Genomic DNA, 22,450 nt, shown 5'->3' with positions numbered 1-22,450 from the left:
AATTCTCCCACTCTTTCTATCAATCTTTATAAGTTTTACTCAACTAATAAATGACATTACCAGACCTAACAAAAATAATCCCTCAGGGTCCATCCTGGACTGGATCTTAGCCACCCTAATTAGATCTCTGACTCTGGTATCCTAACTCAATAAGTGATCATCTCCCAGCCTTTATTCACTGAGCTGCTCAACACCTCCCTCACCAACACCAATATGCCCACACTCGTAACCGGTCCAATTTTAACCCTTCTATATTTTCTGAAACCCTTAAACTAACAAATTGGGATATCCTAAAAACTATTCCTCTAGATGAAGCCTTAGAAGTCTTCAATTCTACCTTCCTTAAAATCCTAAACTCCCAAGCCCCACCTAGAACAAAACAAGTAAAATACAACTCTGCCCCTTGGCTAACTAAGGACACAAACTCTCATGCTACAAAGGGATAAAACATGGAAACTCTACAATAAAAATAAACACCCAGCTACACTCCTTCAATTTAAGCAACTCTGCAATCTAACCAAAAAATGTATCACAAAAGATAAAACAATCATACTACACCAAACTACAGTCTACCCTCTCAAATAATCCCAAAAAATTCTGGAATTCCATCAACTCCCTTTTACACCCTAGTACTAAATCCAATCCCTGTCCCGACAACAATAAGACCGACACAGAAATTGCAACCCTTTTAACTCCTTCTTTACCAACTCTATAGCTGAACTTACTAAAACCTTCACCAAATCCACCCCCTCTCCTACCCCTAAACCTACTTCCTCCTCCTCTCCCCTCTCCTGCTCCCCTAAACCCCCTTCCACTTTTTATCTAAAACCTGTGTCAACCACCTGTATCAAAAACTTCTTTCCAAACTCAAGCCATGCTCCAATGCCCCCGACAACATCCCTTCACTCTTTCTCAAGCTTGCTGCTGATGGTATCACCATACCCATTAGCATTCTCATCAATAGATCCATCCAGGAATCTTATGTTCCCAAACTATGGTGAGCTGCCTACATTCTGCCCCTTTATAAAGGAGGCAAAAATATTAGCATTTCTAACTTCCGCCCAATAGCCATTCTTTCCCCAATTTCAAAAATCCATGAAAAATGTATCCATCTGCAACTCATGCCCCACCTCCTCAATAACCAACTCCTCACCCCTACTCAACACGGTTTCCGTCCTGGCCACAGTACCATTACTGCTCTGCTCTCTTTCTTAGACATTGTCAACCATGCCCATGACTCTGGAGATATTGTCTCCACTGTCCTTCTTGACCTTTCCAAGGCATTCAACACTGTATCCCACACACTCCTTCTTAACCACCTAACCTTAATCTCTCCCTAGATTCCCTTTCTTGGTTCAAAAGTTATCTCTCAGATAGATCCCAAGCTGTGAAATGGCAAACAGGTACTTCTACCTTCCTTCCTACCACTACCGGAGTTCCATAGGGTTCTATCCTCGGACCAATGCTCTTCAATCTATTCATCAATGACTTTCACTCTGCAATTCCACACTCTCAAATAGTGCAATATGCAGACGACTCCACGTTAGTCTGCTAAGTCTCTAGCCTTCCCGAACTCCAGGCCAAGACCTAATTGGCTTTCACAACTACAGAGAATTGGATGCTTCAAAACCATCTCTCCCTAAATGCCAATAAATCCCATATCATTCTTTTCTCCCCCTCAAAAGCTCACACTTGATAAGCACTCTTTCAAGATCACCAGCCTCTCTCACTCCTCAATAGAAGTTGTTTCTTGTGCCAAACTACTTGGTGTTACCATTGATGAACACCTGAAATTTAATACTCATATTCAACTAAACATAAAAAAACCCATCAGAAGCTTGGTATGCTTTATAGAAATGCCCCCTTTCTATCATTAGCTACTTGACAAACCCTCGCCTCTACCTTCCTTCTACCTTCTCTATTGTACGGTGTTCCTCTTCTAACCAACCTCACAGCTTCTATCTCCTCAAAACTAGAAAGTTGCTACAACAAAATCGCCAAATTCGCTACTAACTCTAGGCATTCTACACACCGTTGCAACTCCCTCCATAGTCTTCAATGGCTTGAATACCTTAATCATCTTGACTACCTCCAGCTTACTACTGACAACAAACTAATTTTTAAACCCACTGCTTGCCCTGCACTATCTAATATCTTGCCTTTCTACACTCCTCTCAGGACCCTAAGATCAGTCCATCAAAATCTTCTTACAGTGCACAAACCTAAACGACCCCCTGCCCACCTACTACTTTCTTATACTATAGCAAAAAATGGAACTTGCTTCCTCCACTGCTAAGAATCACTACAAGCCCTGAACAATTCAAATATCTACTCCATTCTCACCTCTCCCAAAACTGGAAATGTAATTGTATACTTCCTACCTAGATCCTTTCACTTCCCCTTTTCAATCCTCTCCCTCCTGCCCATCTTTTCTTCCAACTCTTTTCTTCAGCCCCCACCCTCTGCTTCTTTATCTTCTTCCCCCTGTATAAACTCTAAGTAAATACTTTTATATCTTCACTTCCCCACTGCTTATATGCCTCTTCTTTCAACTGTATCTTTCACCATTTCCGTAAAATGTATCTTTCACCTCAAACATAAAATGAAACTGTGTAGTTTTTTTCTGTGCTACAAATACAATTGATTTAAATTTTTTTATTTTTCTTGTTTGTAAATTGTTTAAGTGTGCAATGTGTTTGTAATATGGAGCTTTAAGTATGCAATGTGTTTGTAAATCTGAGCTTTTCTCCCTGGGCTTCCACTGAAAACGGGCTTTCGGGCCCAGTGGACATCCCCGGTTAGCAAACTGGAAATAAACAAATAATAAATATAATAAATTTTAGGGTTTGATGGGGGTTCTACTGCTACATTTATTTCAAAGGAGACTGATTTGTGATCCGATCTTACCAATGAGGACATTACACTGGGGGGAGGGTGCGAGGGTGCAATGTTCTCTTGTGTTTGTGAGTACTATGTCCAGGATATTTGATCCCCTATTGGGAGTACAGACCAGCTCTTCCAGAGCATTTGCATTGACAAAGTCCAGGAATCTCTGAGCCTGCATGTTAGGAGTCGTATATATTTCTCAGTTTATGGAGGGGTAGTTAAAAATCACCAATGAGTAGTATTATGGACTGAATGGTAAAATGATTCTAGTAACTTCAAGAATGCGGAGTGGTTTTCATGGTTCATGGTTGGGGACCTGCAGCTAGCGATGATATGGTGGGAGATTTTGCCTATGGTCAGCTGGACATGGAGTAGTTGAAGTGAGTCATCCTGCTTGCTAGAGGGGTGATTGTTTTTATGTAAATGGAAACACCTTCTCCTTTTATTTTTTCCTTTTCAGAGGGTGGACTGAATGCATGATAGGCATTGTAGCCTTGAACCATATCTCTATAATTGGACAGACGTCCATATTCTCCAGGGCAAGGAGAACTTCCCCGGACTGCAGTTTCTTGTTAAAACTCCTAGCATTGAGCAGTAGTACCTTCAGTGTTAGCTACGTAATACAGATGTTCCTGATTTCAACTCTGTGAGAATGTTTCCACACACATTGATTTACTTTTCTTTTCATGTAAAAGAGCAGTACACATTTACTGCACTCAGCATCATTTAAAGTTACCATGCACTCAACATCTAACTCTACCACTTTGTAAGTATGCAGTACACATTTACTGCACTCAGCATCATTTAAAGGTACCATGCACTCAACATCTAACTCTACTGCTTTGTAAGTATGCAGTACACATTTACTGCACTCAGCATCATTTAAAGGTACCATGCACTCAACATCTAATTCTACTGCTTTGTAAGTATGCAGTACACATTTACTGCACTCAGCATCATTTAAAGTTACCATGCACTCAACATCTAACTCTACCGCTTTGTAAGTATGCAGTACACATTTACTGCACTCAGCATCATTTAAAGGTACCATGCACTCAGCATCTAACTCTACCGCTTTGTAAGTATACAGTACACATTTACTGCACTCAGCATCATTTAAAGGCATCTTGCTGTCAACATGTAACTCTGCGTCTTTGTAAGTAACTCTCTCTCTTTATATCTATTGCTATATATCTATATCTATATCTATATATATATATATATATATATATATATATATATATATATATGGATCTACTTGACTTTAGTGAATTCCATTTCACCAAAACGCAAAATTCATGAGTGGATTTACGCAAAAGTGCGTTTTATCGAAAATGCACTTTTGTGTGAATTAGTAGGTAAAATAAAAAATAAATTATGTAAATAAAGACAAAACATGCGGTTTGCATGTTAACGTAGTTGAACAGCAACGTTTAATGTTGATGTACAACTAAGCGGACTGTTGTTGAGATCGTAGTACAGTGGGGAAGAGGGAACATTCCCCTTTCCCCACTGTAGTGCGACCCGGAGTGAGAATATTGAAGTGGGGGGCTGTGGGGGGCACAGGGAGGCTTGCCCCCCCTGCATAAATGTGTTTGAAGTGTTTAGTTTTTTTTTTGTTATGGATTTACATGAAAGTGCATTTTCACTGAAACGCACTTTCATGTAAGTGCATTCACGGATTTACGTTTCGGTGAAACAGGAATTTGTTAGAATGCAGTAGATCCATATATAGCTCCACTTCTAAATCTTGAGATCCCACAGTCTTGACTTTCAATATCCCGAAGCCATAATGTTGAGATTGTGGAATTTCGAAATTGCAAAAAAAAAAATAAAAATATTACAACATTTAGAAACATGTTTTTGCAGGGGGGTGGGAAAGCCCTCCTGCACCCACCATGCCCTCTGCAACCTAAATATACTAATTCTAAGATTGCTGTACAGTGAAGAGAACGGTAATGTAGATTGCTATACAGTGCAGAACGGGAACATTACCATTCTCTTCACTGTAGTGCGATCTTGGAGTTAGTATATTTAATTTGCAGGGGGTGCAGGGGGGCTTGTCCCCCTGCAAAAACATGCTTTTAAATGTCTTTTTTTTTTTTTTTTTTTTTACAATTTCGAGATTCCACAATCTCGACATTATGGCTTCGGGATGTTGAAAGTCGAGATTGTGGGATCTCGAAATTTCGTAGTGGATATATATATATATATGTATATAGTGTGTGTGTTCATCTAAATACATTTCTTCCCCGGTGTTTGATATGTTTAATCATTAGTTTCCATCCTGACCATATTCCTTAATGTTACATTTCCATGCGTCTTTACAGACACCCCTATAGTTAGATGTTCATAGGACCGCATGTATTATGTCTCCTCACTATTGCACTGTCTTGGAATCTCATGTGATGATTTTCCACATATTTTATATAAGGCTAACAAATGGTAGTCCGCAACAGCTAACAATCCACTGAGGTATTTATAGTAAACAGTTTTAACATACCAAACCTCTGGCAGCCAAATCATTCCTAGCAAATAATGGGACTGACATGGTTTTGCCAGACTTCTCTTATATCTTGTCAGTTTTAGGCTCTAGATACCTTAACTATGTATTGCTGGATAATGGTTTATTTGATATATCTCATGTAGATTTTAGTTTATTTTCTATGCTTTACTTCATCTTGACTACCCACTGATGGTTATTTCACTGCCTTTTGTAAATTTATAGTTGCTTGGCATGCTTAATTTTTTATGTGTCAACAAGATACTGTTTATTTATTTAATATGCATTCATTTTTTTCAAATATACTTTTGTATAGATATCTATCTATACATCTATCTTTATAAATTGTATGTAATGAATGGCCAGCATGTCAAATGATAGATACAAAATACACTGATCAAAGCATGTTGACAGTTTATTACATCAACAAGACATCACTGATACCCAGTACATTGAAAGAAGAAGCAAATTTCCTTCTCCGATGTACGACCCCGTAACTCTACTAACCAGTTAGCTCAAATTCATTTGAATAGTAGTAGCACTACAGAATGGTAGGCTTGGGGCGTGGGCTTGGTTAGGGTTAGCATGCCTTACTAAGGTGGGCAGGGTGGCTTCACTCCCCCACTCTACCTTTGTAATGCTTGCTAACCCTAACCCTAACTGTGCACCTTACCCTAAAAAACTTTTCTATAACACTATGATGCAAGACAACGCAGACACTCAACCTGCACATATGCACACAAAGACCCTAAAACACACACTCGCAAACTTACTAAATGTATTCCTTTACCTCACCCTTTCTCTAACCCTAAAACACACACACCCACACACAAACCCCCAAATGGCCCTTTGCACAAAAACAGACTACCGTTCACTGTAACCATGTATATCTACAGACAAACTTTTATTTTACTTATCTCCAGAAAATTTTTAATCATTACATTCTGGATTTACACCAAGAGAAGTTTTATTAGTTACTTATTTGTGCAAATTTTGATTGTTGTTCACACTAGATACTTTTGTGGTTGGCATTAGTTTTGACTTGCTCTTTGGAGTTTGATTTCTACTGCATTTTTATGTGCCTGTTTAACATCAACCTCCACTCAATCCAACACTTCACTGTATGAGGGGAGCTATAATCCATTCAGCTATGGGGGTGCTTTCTACTCCCACTTGCCAGCTTTCAGTAATGACATAATTTCCATGTCTGGCCTAACCCAGCCCTGGTGGTGATGTAAGCAGCTGATTCAGCACAATGGCCATGTATGGCTCTTTGTCCATGCGTGCTCCCTACAAAGTCTGACAGGAGCTGGCTTCACTTGCTTTAATGGCCACACCCACATCTTTCATTCAGTGACTCACTATATCATGATTGGCCTTCACTTTCCAGCAGAAGCCCTATTATTACAGCAGCAGTGTGAGAAGGGCAGGCCCTATGATCCCACCATCAGGGATGGGCACGCCCATCTTACCACCTTTCAATATCAATTACTTGAACAACTAGTCAAACTTAGGTCACCTGGGCTATAGTCAGGGCTTTAGTCCCCTATGCTACCAGTGCAAACTAATCTTTATTTTTGTGATTCTTATTCTTTGGATTTTTGGGGAATTGTCTTCACTTTAGTTATGGATCATGGATTTCACCTTTGTTCCTTTGGTGAGAAAATCCTGCTACAAGATAGGCATGTTATGTTACTTTTAATTTCTGGAAAAGAGTACGACTCAGATGGGAGTGGAATTTGTGCATACTTTAATACTGTTACTGTTTTGCATAAAAAGGAAAGACTGCAGTTTATCTTATACAAACAGATGTTATCTCTCTGTGAGAAGAGTTCTGATGTAATTTATTCTTCACCTCTGATGCCTGTAAAGTAGCCAGTATAGAGGTCTTTCAAGTCACCTACAGTTAAGTTGGCTGAATCGTAAAAAAAAAGTTTTTACATAAACAATAATAAATTCTTTCTACAGGGCCTGAGGTAGCCAATTCCTCTACCAGTAATGACGTGCATATGATGTGCACATGAAGGTTGTACAGATATCTAGCAGTAGTCCTGCTGTTACAGAGAGGTCTGTTTCAGTCTTTAAAAATAATACAAAAAACTCATCACCAATTTTCCTTATAATGCATCATCAGTTGAGTCAGTGTTACACAGAGATGTCCAAGCCATTGCTGAATTCTCACTGCTGAAGCCAGCAATCCTGAGGTATGCCCCCCACTCCACTGGTCAGTCAGAGATATCTAAGCCATTGCTGAATTCTCAGTGCTAAAGCCGGCAATCCTGAGTCATGCTCCCCAGCTCCACTGGTCAGTCAAGAGATGTCCAAGCCATTGCAGAATTCTCAGTGCTGAACCTGGCAACTGGAGGCATGCCCCCTACTCCACTGGTCAGTCAGATTTCTGAATTCTCAGTGCTGATGCAGGCAATCCTGAGGTATGACCCTCACTCCACTGGTCAGTAATCTACATTATGGGAGGTTGGTTGAGGCAGTATTCATGGCACTGCAGAAATTTGCAAGGCTCTGTGAACCACTAGGTCATTAGGTTAGCAGTGGCTCTCCTATGTCTTCTCTATACCTCAAATCTGAGCACTAGGTCTACCCCAGTGACACCACCTTTTTGGCATTAAATAAACGGAGATCAGCATTTACATCTACTGTGCTGACAGTGACTGGTCCTCCAATGTCAATTCCAATATCTTTTATGTCCTTCTCGATTCTGATAGATGTTGGGTTAAAGAACATGTTAGATATGTTTTGAACAGCAGGGAGAATGGCACTCTGAAGCTCTCAGATACATTGCTAGTTTATTGCACATCAGACATCTTTTATGTACAACCTTTAATTACATATCTGTTACAGAGGACACAATAGCTCAATTTCAAACTAATAGCAAGAATGCAGTGCATTACACCATAGCCTATTTATTTATTATTTATTGACATTTAAATACCAGAAAAGTCTGACTCTGTAGGAGCCCATTTTCAGAGGAGACCCAGGGAGAAAAGCTCCAAAGTATTATAAAACATTTTAAAATAAATAATTTTACAGTCTTTAAAAATAATACAAAAAACAAATACAGTTGAAATAATTATACCCAGTTAGACACAATATGAAAATATTGATTAAGAATAGATACAAGTTATTGGACGCTGATTTTATATTTAGAGAAATTTTAGCAAGTTAATAAAAAAATTAAATGTAAGTTAGTATAATACAAACTGGACTTGCAATACAAATAGAGAAAAGCAGGCTTGTGGTATATTTAGAGAGAAATCCATGGGGAGAGAAATTGATAGAAGTAAGGAAGTGAGGGAAGAAGGGATAGTAAGGAGATGTAAAGTATAGGTATTTGTCCACATCTAGAAATATAGTTTATTCTAGAGGTGAGCAAGAACAGAGACAGCTTTTGGCTAGGAAGTCTTTCAGAAAGGTTTTGAAGGATAACTATACATTTCTTGGCATTAAGCTTGAGCCCATGGCTCTGGCACCAAGCATCTGTTTCTGTAAGGCCTTTTTGTAGAATATCTGCATCATTTGGGGATTCAGTAATGGCTCCCAGCCTGCAGTCATCTGCGAACTCCGCCAGCCAGAGTCCCCCAGCGTTGGCCTGTACTTCAAAGAAGCAGATGCCAAACAAGAGTGGTTACAGGACTGAACCCTGAAGTACTCCACTTGTCTGGAGCTGGATTTGGAGTCGGCTGCTTTTATAGTCTGGGTTCTGTTAGTAAGCCAGTTGTCAACCCATACTTGGGTATTTGGCTAATAGATTCTTATGAAAATTTCCTAAATAAAACATGAAAAAAGCTAACAATGATAAAGACCAATTTACAAATATGGCAGTTACTCAGTGTAGACTTGGACAGTACAGTTGTGCAAGATCTTACCATAGCAGTAGTTGTCCTACTTTTCACTGTTGCAATGTTCTTTCCATGTTGGATATCCTGCCAAGGACAGCATAATGTTTGGCCAGCATAAATCACAGTGACTTACTTCAGCTGCATGATCCCCACACAGGCGTAGACCATAAACGTGGCACACAAACACTCAATCCTCAAAATTTAAGTGCCCCTGGAGAACCTGGGTAATCACAGGAAAAGTAAGGACGTGTCTAACCAGGAAAAAGGAAAAAAAATAAAACTTCCCCATGGTCAGATGAGTGTACCAAACAAGAAAAAAAGAAAAGGGTCAGAAAGGAGGGACCAAATACTGCAAAGGTGAAAAGCAGGGTATCTACTGTTATGGTAAGATCTCTAAAGCAGATGCCCTATGCTGACCATCTAAAAAAAAACTCCAGCTATATTCTGTGGTATATCGTCTACTCAGAGGCGATCTTTGCTTAACATACAAGGCCATGTCAAACCCTGAGCTGTTGGACATGCTCCACTTAAAGAAATCCCAATCCCTCAGAGCCACACGCTCCAGGGATCTAAACCTTGTCATCACAATGAACAAAGCATGCTGGCGGGATAGGTTCTTGACCCAAAGACTCCCCATACTCTGGAATAGACTGCCCATACATGTCAAGCAGAGAGCCTCCTTGGCCCTCTTTAAAAGGAACCTTGATGACTGGATGGGAGATAGGAAATTCACCGCGGGGATCATGTCAGTCGCCCTGCTAGACAGGGCTCCAGGGAAGTAAATATTGTGGGAAGAAATATCCAGGGAATTGTTATGGCTGGGCTTGTATAGGCCCTAGGACTGATAGCCTAGTACCAACCTATGGAGGATGGGAGGGAGGGTATTGACCTGATGGAAAAAGATAACGAGTTCCAGGCCTTAGCAGCATGGAACAAGTACAGACAGTGCCCAGCAGATTTAGGGGAGGGTGGCCTAATGGTTAAGGTGTTTGCCTTACAAACACAAGGTGCAGGGTTTGAGTCTCACAAGGGATAATTGGCTAGGCTTAAAATGGCCCACCAGGGCAGTTAGCTTAGTACTAATCTATGAACCTATGAACATATGATAAGTTTGTGGCCAGACAGGAGTTTTTGGTCTCTGGATCATAATGACCATGGAGGAGCATAGTTGTGTAGAATGTTATTTAGTTCTGGACAAGCACATGGATTCTGGATAATTTAGAGGTGGTAAGAAGCTATGTATATGTCAGCTGATGATGTAATTCTAACCAATTTAGGCTTTTTAGTGATAAACAGTGGCGAGTTCTAAAGGGGTACTTGATGTTATAACAAGTTTTTATTTTTCTGATGACTGAAGGTTAGTAAGGATGGGAGTACCATAAAGCAGTGTAGGGAAGAGATAAGTAGTGACAAATGTAGCTTTAGTAGCACAGGTGAGAAAGGTTTTGGGTCTATTAAGCATCCCTAGTTTTTAATGAGCTTTTCTTATGCAATTTTGTAAATGTAGGTCGAATTTATGATGATCATCCACTATTATCCGTAATAATTTGCTATTGGAAATTACTTCAATAGTTGTATTAGCAAAAGAGTGGACTTTAAATTTTGTTTTTTCATGGGAGATGGATTTGGGGAAAATGTATTATATTTTGTTAGGGTTGACCATGAATTGTGAGTTACAAAGCCATATTTCAATTCCTGTTAAAGCTTCCTGGGTGATTTTTTTGCGTGTGCGCCACACTGTCAGATGTGCAAATGAGTGAAGAGTCATGTGCGTAATGTATTAGTGAGGCTTGTTGTGTGGATGCGTGGAAGGCGTTGATGAGAAGGTTGAAGAGGAAAAGACAAGGGGCGTACACCCAGTGTTTCTTTTGTTTACAGATATTTGTAACACAAATCAGAGATGGCTCAGCGAAGACTTATCATGCCAACTCATAGTAACAAAGGACCGTCCATGTTCATTTCTTACCAGACAAGATAAAAGTCCTGTTTCTACCTTTTGTCCCTTGGCTTGTATAAGCACAATTTGTCTTCTAAAAATACTACATTGTTGTCAAATTTGTTAAGTTATGCAAGGATGTCTTGAGAACATTGAAAAATCATTCTGTGTCAGCCTGACCTTTAATTGTAGTCAGGAAAAAACATACAAAATCCATTTCAGAGAGACAGAGTCTTACAACTCTCCCTTAAAGTTATAATATATTTAAACAAAGAAGCACATTTAAGTAATGGGATTCTTGACTTACTTTATCATACACATTTATCTTAATTAATTTTATCATTTGCGGTTTTTGTTTTTTTAAACAAAATCTCATCAAAACTATTTTAAATATTTCAAATGGCAGATACTAAATACTTCTTTCACATGGCATGATATAATTGCTGAATACTAAATCTTGTGAAAATAAACTTGTTACGTCAGTGTAACACATAACAAAGTAAAATTTGTACTCTGAAAAAGTCTAATTCATTCCATCAGGTTCATAGGTTCATACTAGGGCATTTATAAGCCTAGCCAGAATGTGTTTGTCTTTCGCCACCCATTTTAAATTAATTTTGCTATGCCCTTTTTCGAGGTTAGTATACTGTGCCTCTGTCTAACAGTGACACAGAAGTGATACCCGGGTTAAACCTACGATCTCCCATCCACTCATCAAGATTCCTCTTGAAGAGAGTCAATGAGGGACTCTGCCTAACCTGGACTGGGATTTTATTCCAGAGTGAAGGGAGCCTCTGGGATGGTAATGTACAACTCATAATTTTCCTGTGTAACCTTTACTTGATTTGTATGATTAAATGTAAAACAAAATTAAAAGTTTTTAAATAATCTGCATAACTCTTTAATTTCTCCAAATCTTTTGGGTTTCTAATACTGTAATGGGAATGAACCCCATTCTTAAGTCAGATTACGATTAAAGTTCATAGGTTAGTACTAGGCTAACTGCCCTTGCGAGCTATTTTTTAAGACTAGCCAATCATCCCCTGTGAGATTCAAACCTTGTACCTTGTGTTTGTAAGGCAAACACCTTAACCATTAGGCCACCCTCCCACATGAAATTAGTATTGTTTCACTCTTTGATGTCAGCCAAAAGTACTCTTCGCAGCACCTGCAATATGCCCAGGAATGACTCCTTCTGCAATTCGTACGGGGTTAGAAGGATTGGTAACATACCTAAATACAATTGTAGATTCATTTTTATAAGACCCATTGCTCCTGCTCCTACTACTATTGGAACTGTCTGGGTATCTTCCTTCCACATTACTCTTGTTTTTGCCTGTAGATCCTGATATTTTATGACTTTGTGTCTCTCTGTATGCAAGACACTGTAGTCACCGGGTGTAGCAATTTCAATGATCAATGCTACTTTTGTCTTCTTTTCTTGGACCACTATATCTGGTTTTCTAGCTTCTATCTTTTGAACTGTTGGTAATGGGTGATCCCATGTGAAATAAACTTCATCATTTTCTATGATGCTTGTGGCTCATGTTTCCAGTGTTTTTCAACGACTTCAGTACCATAATGTCTGCACAATCCCCAGTGCAACAGTCTTGCCACATTATGGCACATTCAGTATACAGTCCTTCTGCCATTAGTATGTCACAACCAGCAACAAGGTGTGCGACTGTTTTGAATTCGGTTTTACAAAACCTGCATTTGTCTGTTTCTCCCACATGTTCAATGGACTTTGTAAACCAGAGTTTACGCAGCCCATTATCTTGGGCCACCAATATTAACCTTTCATCTCTTGGTTTGAATTTGCCTCTCCTGAACCATTCTTGTGTTTGTTTGTTCCTGATCAACATGAGGTTCTTCCAGAAGTTTTCTATACTTGCAACTATATTTATGCATTTTTCACATTTGTTGTCTTCTCATCTGATCCTTCACCTTATAGTCTTTCTTTTGTTTTTTGGCACATTCAGTTGTTGCCTGATTTTTATCTACTTCTGTTTTGATTTCCATTCCTGCTTGATGCTGATGTGCTTCTGCTAAACTAAGCAGGGAAGTCATCTTAGATTTACTCTCCTCATGTTTCAAAATTTTCACTACATTTGGGTCTTGTGAGGTGAGCAAATATGTGTGGAGTCCCACAATTGCAGATCTATAAATGTAATCAATTTCAGTCATCTGCATAACACTATAATGGTGTTTTTGATGTTAACCAAGATACCATGGTGCCGATTCGATAAAGCCTACATGGTCCACTAAGACCATGTGCACATCACAATCGCGCACCATTTTGTATTCGGTAAGCTGCTCTACACATTGTGTAGAGCTGTGCAAACACTGTAAACATCGTGACATGCTAATTACAGCATAATCAGCTGAACTGGATGGTAATCAACCAATCCAAAACAGTGTAAGAAACTTCTCTGTGTGGAAGATTTCAGTCCATATATCTCTAGTTAATCACTGTATATTAATCAGATCAGACAAAAGTAGTAGAAGTAGCGAACTTAAACTCGTCTTAAGTAAAAAAAATAATAAAAAATATATAATTGTACAAAATTACTAAGTATTCGAAAGTAATCCAAGCAAGGCACACAGTCTGTTTCCAGTTGAAAATCCTTTATTAAGTACACAGACAAGCCATCCATGTAAAACAAAAATAGAGTAATAGTTTCCTCACAAGCTTTCTATATATATATATATATATATATATATATATATATATATATATATATATACTTTTTATCAGGCATGGGAGTGGTTTATTGTGCTGTAAAACAAAGTGTTATTGGTACACATGTTAAATTCACATCCCTTCCCCCATCAGTGTGATTACTCTATTTTTGTTTTACTTGGATCGCTTGTCTGTGTACTTAATAAAGGATTTTCGACTGGAAACGGACTGCCTGCCTTGCTTGGATTACTTTCAAATACTTAGTAATTCTGTACAATTACATGTTTATTTATTTATTTTTTTACTTAAGACAATTTAAGTTTGCTATTTATTTATTTATTTATTGCATTTGTTGACCGGGAAAGTCCACTGGGCCTGGAGAAGCGCACATTTTCAGTGGAGGCCCGGGGAGAAAAGTTCCACAATATTATATAAAATTAACAAAATAAAACATTGTAGATACATGAATAAAGCAGATGTAGTACTATATACAATAAGAACAATTGTTAATATATATAAAAATGTACAAACAGTAGAAAGGATAAGACAATTGGCAGAGATGACATTCCAGTCATACCTAGATACATCATCTCTTTTTTTTTTTTATAAGTGACAGCATAAATGGAAACAGAAGTATGAAAGTCAGAGTAGAAGAAGAAAGTCTCTTAGCAGTATATGTGAGCAGAGAAAGACAATAGTATGTACACGTGAGTGAGTACAATTCAAAGTAGAGGGGTGTCGATTACAGGGTGAAGCTGGTGAGCAGACTGTATCTGGATGAAAAGCTGGAGAGAGGAGGGGTGAGACGATACAGAGAAAAGAGTGGGAGAGATCAGAGAATAGAAACAGGGAGGTTCCATAGTGGGAAGTTAGGTGTTGGGATTTTTAGTGGGGTACAGGAGCATCGCCAGTTAGACACTAAATGTAATTTTAGGGATTTTTTAAAAGAAGCAGACTTACAGGTTGATTTGAGAGAAGTAGGAAGATTATTCCATAACTTTGAGACAGCATGGGAGTACAGCATTTGGCCAGCTGACAGTTTGGGTTTCTCCATAGACAGCAACATTTTGTTTTCTGACCTGAGGTGGCGGCTGGGCTGGTACTTGGTCAGTACGGATGAAAGGGAAGGGCAATGTTCAGGTTGGTAGATTATTTTGTGGGCTGTGGTTAGTTGAAGGTAAGTAAGATAATGGTGGGATTCCAGCCAGTTTAGTTTATGCAATGGGAGCATTGGTGGGTAGAGTATTTAGAGTTTGTAGCAAATCTGGCAATTTTATTGTAACAGGAATCAAGCTTACTTTTTGCAGTAGATTGTAGGTTGGCAAGGATGGGAGCACCATAAAGCAGAGTAGGAAGTAGCTTTTGATGTTTTTTTTAATATTGCTTTGGATATGAAGGTCAAAGGTTAGTTTGTCATCAATGATGACACCTAGCAGTTTGGTACTAGGGACAACTTCTAGGATGGTATTGTTACATGAAGTAATTGTAAAAAGAGATTTATCAATGGGGTGGTTTTTATGGGAACAAATACAATTTTTGTTTTGTTGGGGTTAAGGGTGAGGTGATTCTCTGACATTCATTGCTTGGTAGATGTGAATGCTTCTTGGGTACGTTGCTGTAATTTGGTGAGAGATTTTTGAGGAGGAGATGATAGTTGAATCGTCAGCATATTGGATGACAGCTATGAGTAAGGGTTTGATGAAAGTTGTTGACAAATATACTAAAGAGGAGGGGACCAACAAGTGATCCTTGGGGAACACCTGTACTGGCAATACTGAAAGGGGAAGAAGAGTTTTGCCATTTAGAGGATTGCTGCCAGTTGTTGAGGTAGTTTCTAAACCACTGTAGGGTTGGGGGAGAAAGACTGATATTGGAGAGTTTGCTGAGTAGTAGGGAGTGAGAAATGGTGTCAAGTGCCTTTGATAGATCAAAAAAGAGAGCTGAAACTAAGGAACCAGAGTCACAGGCTCTATTTACTGTGTCTAAGGAGATGAGGGCAGTGTTGGTGTTATGTCTCGGCCTGAAGCCATGCTGAGTGGGAGACAGCAATTGGAATTTAACTGTATGATTTATGAGCTGTGTGTGGATACACTTCTCTAATATTTTAGAGATAGGGGAAAGAATAGCAAAAGGACGGAAGTTTGAGCTATCAGAGTTGTTGCCGCTTTTGTGTAGAGGAATGACAAATGATTTTTTCCAGATATCTGATATGTAGGATTCTTGAATGGACCTGTTAAGGAGTATGCTGATAAGGTAAGCTACAGAAGGGGCTGCTAGTTGGAGGTATTCTGCAGGTAGATTATCAGGAGCGCTTGTACAAGGTTTTAGTTTATAAAGTAGTTTTTGGATGGTGGATGTGGTAATGGGTGATAATGAGAAGATGGGTATGGAATTTGAGGTATTATGGGCTGATGGTGGGCTCAATGTGTCAGGGTTGATGGGTGGGACAGTAATAGTTAGATTGGTGATGTCAAGAAAGTATGTATTGAAGAGTGAGGCTAATTCAGAGAGGTTTTATCTGCGTTTGGGCATGGGGTGTTGTTAGAACCTGGGTGGAGTAAGGAATTCATTGCTCCCCAGAACTTTTTTGGATTCTGTTTGTGCTGATTTTGAATAGATTGTATGTACTCTTTTTTGTTTTTGACCCCTAAATGTTTAGCCTGATTATGAATCTGTTTGTAAAGCATTAGGTTAGAAGGAGTTTTGTTTTTTGCCACTTTTCCATGCTTTGTCCCTAGAGGACATAACTTTCTTTGTGGCTTTGTCAGCTAGCAGGCATGTTTTGATTCGACTCTCTTTAGTCTTGGGGGGGGGAGTTTATGGTTGAGAGGAATGTGGAATTAAAGACTTCAACAGCATTGTCGAGTGGAAGGATTTTAAGTGGGTTCCAATTTGTATTCTGCAGGATGTCATTGAGGGTGTTTTGGGAGAAATGAGAGATCTCTGGTGTATCTATATTGGCGAGGGTTAGTTGTAAAGGTGGGCTTACGTATAATGAATGCTCGAGAGTGATCACTAATACTATCAGGGAGAATGCCTGAGAAAGACATTTTATCAGGGTCTGAAACTAGGACCCAATCTAAGGTTGAGCCTTTGTTTGTGTTCTTGTTCGGTCTGGTGATATCAGAAATTAGTTGAGAATGTAGGTTAATATTTGCAGAGGGACTATTATTGGAGGTGTCTAACCAGTTGATATTAACGTCACCTAAATGATAGTTTCATTTTGTATGTTAAGGCTTGTCCAGGCTAGAATTTCTTCTAGAATAGGACTATTGTTTCCTGGAGGAATGTATATTACTATGATGCAAAGGCTTTTGTGGTTAAGTTTGAGAAAAGTAATTAGCAGCTCAGCAGATGAGAAAGAGGGAATTGGTTTAGCGTATGGAATAACTGTGTAAATGCTTAGGAATATTAAGACGACACCTGCGCCTTTTTTGTGGAGTCTGTCGTTCCTAAGACAGGAGTAATTTGGAGGTAGAATTTCAGATTTCTTGATATATGGCTTGAGCCATGTTTCAGTGATGGCAGTGAAGTCAGGTTTATGCTGGCTTAAGCCAGGCATGAAGGTGGGGAATTTTATTCTTAATACTCTGAATATTAACAGTGATAAATTTTAGATTTTTAGTAGAGGTGTGGGAATTATGAGAAGGGGAAGAAGGGCCTGGGTTGGGGTGTATATCACCACTGAGAGCCAAGTTACAATGAATTAAAAAGTTACGTGGGAGGGACTTCTTTCTTATGTTGTTGAGGTTTTTGTTGCCTTGGTTATAAGAAGAGTTGTGGTGAATGAAGAGCTGAGTAAATTTCTTCTGTAGGATTAGACTAGTTTGATACAGACTACAGGAGATGGCAGTGTAGCTTGGGTGGGTGTTGGTAAGGATAGATCTGATGGGGAGTGTGGGGGGAGATGGGTTGTGTGAAATGATGAAAGCTTTAGAAAGAGAGAGAGATGGAGGGTGAATATAAGGAGAGAGATGTTGAGTGTGAGGAACATGGCTGGGTAATGTCAGTTGTAAGATGCTGGGATGAGTATAGATGAGTGTGGGTGAGAGCTGAGTGTAGAGTTAGGGGTAAAGGAATTAGAGGTAATGCAGCCTATATGCTAGCAAGACGAAGTGAGATGGAAATGCAGTATAGTGGAATAGTAGTAGCTATGTGTGGATAGAGGTGGGGGTAAAAAGTTAGGTAAGATGAACAGGGCTGCTGAAGAGAGGAGGGGTGAAGTTGAGGAGTATAGCAAATAAGGAGTGGATTAGTAAGTCTGGTAAGATGACTAGAGCTGCTGATGAAGGGAGGGGTTAGGTTCAGAAGGGCATGGCAAATAAGGGAATGAGGGGTTGGGTTGAGAGGAGTATAGTAAGTAAGAAGTTAATCAGGGGTGGAGTGTAAGGTGGTAATTAAGAGGGTAATAGAAATGTATTTGAGCAGTGTGGGTGGAGGTGGAGGGTTGTGATTGGTGGTGTAGAAGTAGATGTGGCAAGGCTAGGTATAATTGTAATGTATATGGGTGTGGGTGGTAATGGGGTAGGGTAGTGGAGTGAGCCCGAGGGCAGCGGAACAGAGCGGGTTTGCCTCACTGGAGGAAGTTAGAGTGCTGCAAAAAACAATCAGGTAGGAAGGCTACAGCACTTAGTAGTGTATAGCAGGTAAGCTGGTAGTGTTCCTGGAAAAACACTTTACTTCTATGCAGAATAGAAGGACTGTTGGGGGAGATTATTGTCCCATAAGGTTGGGGTAAAAGAGTATGTAAGGTATGACTTACTTTACTTAGGATGGTGAGTCAGTAGTCTTGCAACTTATTTATGTAGAAAAGGGGTAGGATGTAGCTATATTTGATAGAGATAGTGAATCACTTTATGTAAGAGGGATTGGATGTATATTTTCTAGAGATAGGGAATCACTTTATGTGAGAGGGATTGGATGTGGGTTTATATCATAAAGAGAGGGAAACACTTAAGTAAGAGGGATAGAATGCAGCTATGCTTAATAAAAGAGGGAAGTCAATATACAGTGAACTAAGGTGTGATTATGCTGCCATCTAGTGGAATTAGAGGGGAACAGCATCAGTGGGTATATTTATAGGGATAGAATGCACAAAGACTATGGGGAGGGAGACTCCCTCGGGGCAGTCAATGCACAAATGTGCTAGCCCTTACAATGAACTACACAGCATGAATATTGCTTAGTATAATTACTGAAAGCTATAAGCACTCACCTGCAGTGTAGGTGATTGCTTATAGCTTTCAGTAATTATACTAAGCAATCACCTACATTGCAGGTGTAGGTGATTGCTTAGTATAATTACTGAAAACTATAAACAATCACCTACACTGCAGGCAACAGAGAGTCTTGTATTTTCCCTTAGCTGGTGGGGCTTCAGGGTGACCTATAGTCCACAAATGGAGGAGTAAATTGCAGAACATTGGGAAGGTAGTCCGTTTAGATGCAGGGTAATTCAAGCTGTAAAACAGGACAAAAACTACTGTAAATAATAAGATGACGGTCTGTTGGAATCAAATTATAGTAGCAGATTAATAGAGAAAGAACTGGAGGTAGTTAATGATGGAGATTTAGGTTGAGGGGTAATAGAGAGTGAGGGCAGAGATTAGAGGGGGGACAGTAATATGCAGTAAGGAGAAAAGAAAAACAGTACAATTCAGGAATACAGGAGGGACAGCAAATACTAACTTATTGACTCTAAGTTAACAGCTTAACACACAGACAAAACAAATGAAGCTTACACAGTAAAATTAGATTTTGGCTAACTTATAGACTCTAAGAACCTTCTGGAGACCAACTTCTACTACTTTTGTCTGATCTGATTAATATACAGTGATTAACTAGAGATATATGGACTGAAAATCTTACACACAGAGAAGTTTCTTACACTGTTTTGTTTTGGACCTACTACACTTGTTTAGTGGATTGTTTTGAGAATTCGGGGATACCACGGAGATTACTTGTAATCAAGCAATCCAAGATGGAGGAGCTATTCACCAAGCTATAAAGCAATCGCATGGACCCAGTGGAGGTTTTGCCTGCAAATTCCAAAACACATTGAAATGCAGCCACAGAAACTAGTCTACACAAAAAGAATGCTAGAGGTCGCTGTCATTTTTATTCATGTTTATGTGCAGCAGGTCCAACTCTATGCTGCTGCTAACAGACCATGATCAAGAAGGAAGAGGGTGTTTAGACCCCTTTTAACTTTTCATGGTCTGCATGAGGTGTAAATTGTAGAGTACTACAGTGTGGATAGAGACACACTACAGGAACTCTGAAACCTCTGTTGTCCTCAAGTGAGAGAAAGGGCAAACAGAGGGGAACCAATAACAGTGGCGACTATGATGATGTAGCACTTAGAATATTAGCTAGAGGAACCTTCCAGAGACCAACAGGGGACATGTTGGGGGTGTCACAAGCATCAGCATCCAGGATCCTACATCAATTCCTGCATGTTATGATACAACATGCCAATGACTACATATATTTTTCCTGTACACCTGAGGACAGATCCACAACTATGCAGGAGTTCTACCCTGTAGCATGCTACCCTGAAGTCTTGGGTGCCATAGACTGAACACATGTCAAAATCAAAGCACTACCCCAGGAACAGGGTAAGGTATACATAAACAGAAAGGGCTTCCACTCCATTAACTGCCAGTTCATGTGCAATGCTAAGGGAATCATCCTGAATACGTGTGCTGGCAACCCATGACTCGCATATCTAGCAGAACTTTCAACTGTATCAGATGTTTTCTAGGTGGGATATCCCACAGGGCATTTACTGGGGATGCAGTTTATGCACTTGAACTGTGGCTGATGATGCCCATCAGAAATGCACACGCATCAAGTGAAGAACGCTATAATGAGGCACACGCTCAAACAAGAAATATCATAGAGCATGTGTTTGGGCTGCTGAAGCCATGGTTCCAGTGCCTAGATACATCTGGGGGAGCCCTGCAGTACAATCCCTGTACATGTGCTAAAATTTTCAACATCTGTGCCATTCTTCAAAATATTATTCTGAGAAAATAGCTTCCGTAGGAACATCAAGGGGAAGGGCCACACATCCCACCACCACTGGTGAGATCATCACAGCCATAAGCACATGAGGAGTCAAAGGGGAAACAACCAGCCGCTGTGGGTGTAGGCAGACCTTGACATCTAAGACCAAAGTCCAAGCTATAAACCAATTTGTTCTTCCTGTTCTAACTTATAGTTTTGGGGTGTCTGACTGGCCCCAAAAGGTGTTGGATCATTTGGACAGGAAAATAAAAAAATGCTTCACCCTTCTGAAATAATATATAAAAATCAATGTATACCAAGATTATATATCCCTCGTTCTGAAGGAGGTATGGGCTTCCTTGAAACTGATTACATACACAGATCTAGAATTGTAGGACTGCATGCACATTGGCTGACTTCATCAAGTCCAAACATAGTGAATGTTTTGAAACATGAACAGAACAGATCTAAGATGACTTCCCTGCTTAGTTTAGCAGAAGTATATTGGTGGCAAATGGGAATGGAAGCCAAAGCAGAAGAAGATAAAAATGAGGCAGCAACTGAATGTGCCAAAAAGCAAAAGAAACAATACCAGGAGAAGGATCAGTTGAGAAAGCAAGAAATGTGGGAAAAACATAAATATAGTTGCAAGTACAGAAAACTCCTGGAACAATCTCATGTTGACCAGGATCTGACTCAGGAATGGTTAAGAAGAAGTGAATTTAAACCAAAAGATGAAAGGTTAATATTGGTGGCCCAGGGCAGTGGACTACAAACACATTTGTTTACAAAGTTCATTGAGTATGTGGGAGAAACAGACAAATGCAGGTTCTTTAAAAGTGAACTGGAAATAGTTGCACATCTTGTTGCTGGGTGTGATACACTCATGGCAGAGGGCCTGTATACTGAAATGCATAATAATGTGGCAAGACTGTTGCATTGGGGACTATGCAACCATTACAATACTGAAAAAGCTGAGAAGCACTGGAAACATGAGCCAGAAAGCATTATTGAGAATGGTAAAGTTTATATCACATGGGATCACCCATTAACAACAGCCCAAAAAATAGATGCAAGAAAACCAGATATAGTAGTCCATGAAAAGAAGACAAAAGTAGCATTGATCACTGAAATTGATACACCCAATGATTACAGTGACTTAAAAACAGACAGGCACAAAATCATAAAATACCAGGATTTGCAGGCAGAAACATGCACCTGCCACCCTTACTACACGGGTTCTATCACTCAACCAGTCTGCTATTCACCTATGTAGGAGTCAGTCTTGAGGTCTTTTAGCTTGTTTATTTTATGTTAGCATGTGGCATGGTATCAAAAGCCTTAGAAAGGTTGAGGTATGCTTTATAGCAGCTATGATAAACTTAGTGGCTGCCAGCCTAGCTAGATAGAATTTTGTAAATAATTCTGTGTCATTGTAAGTATTAATATGATCCACAGGCTTGTTTCACAAATGTAAGAAAACTACGTTATGTGTTGAGCTACAAAAATATAACCACAGTGCACCCTGCTGAAAGAAAGCTGATAAGTAAAGGGTTCTACAACTGTGTGTGATCTCA

The sequence above is a fragment of the Protopterus annectens genome, chromosome 7.part0, assembly GCF_019279795.1.
Source record: "Protopterus annectens isolate FY-2018-M chromosome 7.part0, PAN1.0, whole genome shotgun sequence".
NCBI classification, from domain to species: Eukaryota; Metazoa; Chordata; order Ceratodontiformes; family Protopteridae; genus Protopterus; species Protopterus annectens.
Note: the sequence above shows the minus strand (reverse complement) of the source record.